This window comes from Bufo gargarizans, chromosome 4 (assembly GCF_014858855.1).
Source record: "Bufo gargarizans isolate SCDJY-AF-19 chromosome 4, ASM1485885v1, whole genome shotgun sequence".
NCBI classification, from domain to species: domain Eukaryota; kingdom Metazoa; phylum Chordata; class Amphibia; order Anura; family Bufonidae; genus Bufo; species Bufo gargarizans.
In genome coordinates, this window is record NC_058083.1 from 513,965,251 (window position 1) to 513,966,612 (window position 1,362).

A 1,362-nucleotide genomic window follows, 5' to 3' on the forward strand; every position below is an offset into this window, starting at 1 on the left:
CTCCTAGTAGTAGCTGGGCATATACCCATGGTGCTGTGTCCCCCAATGATATTGAAAAAAAAATTTTTTTGGTCACCTTACATCACTAAAAGTGCAACACCAAGTGATCAAAAAGACACAATATAGTACCAGTCACCTCATCCTGCAAAAAATGAGCCCCTACCTAAGACAATCCCCCCAAAAATAAAAAAAATAACTATTGCTCTCAGACTATGGAGACACTAAAACATGATTTTTTTTGTTTCCAAAATTCTTTTATTGTGGTGAAAAAAATAAAAATAAAAAAAAGTAGACATTAGGAATCGCCAGCGTCCGTAATAACCTGCTCTGTAAAAATACCACATGACCTAATCCCTCAGATGAACACCGTAAAAAAAAAAAAGAAGCAAACTGTGTATTGTCGCGTCTAACAACCTGCTCTATAAAAATACCACATGATCTAACCTGTCAGATGAACATTGTAAATAACAAAATAAAAATGGGGCCAAAACAGCAATTTTTTGTTACCTTGCCTCACAAAATAGTAATAGAGCAACCAAAAATCATATGTACCCTAAAATAGTACCAACAAAACTGCCACCTTATCCCGTAGTGTCCAAAATGGGGAGTTTCTACTCTAGGGGTGCATCAGGGGATCTTTAAATGTGACATGGCCGCTTAAAATTATCCCAATGAAATCTGCCCTCTAAAAACCATATGGCATTCCTTTCCTTATGCGCCCTGCGGTGTGCCCATACAGCAGTTTACGACCACATATGGGGCGTTTCTGTAAACTACAGAATCAGGGCAATAAATATTGAGTTTTGGTTGGCTGTCAACCCTTGCTTTGTTACTGCAAAAAAGTGAAATTCTGAAATTTCATCTACATTTTCTTTTAATTCTTTTGGAACACCTAAAGAGTTAAGAAAGTTTGTAAAATCAGTTTTGAATACCTTGAGGGGTGTAGTTTCTAAAATGGGGCCATTTATGGGCGATTTCTATTATGTAACACTCACAAAGTGACTTCAGACCCGAACTGGTCCTTAAAAGGTGGGTTTTAGAAATTTTCTGAAAAATGTCAAAGATTTTCTTCTAAACTTCTAAGCCTTTGAACTTCCCAAAAAAGAAAATGTCATTTACAAAATGATCCAAACATGAAGTAGACATATGGGAAATCTAAAGTAATAACTTTAGGAGGTATCACTGTTTTAAAAGCAGAGAAATTGAAATTTTGAAAATTGATTTTTTTTCTTCAAAATTGTACATTTTGTATTTTTTTAATAAATAAAAATGAAATATTTTGACCCAAATTTACCACCGTCATGAAGTACAATATGTGATGAGAAAACAATCTCAGAATGGCTTGGATAAGTGAAAGCGTTT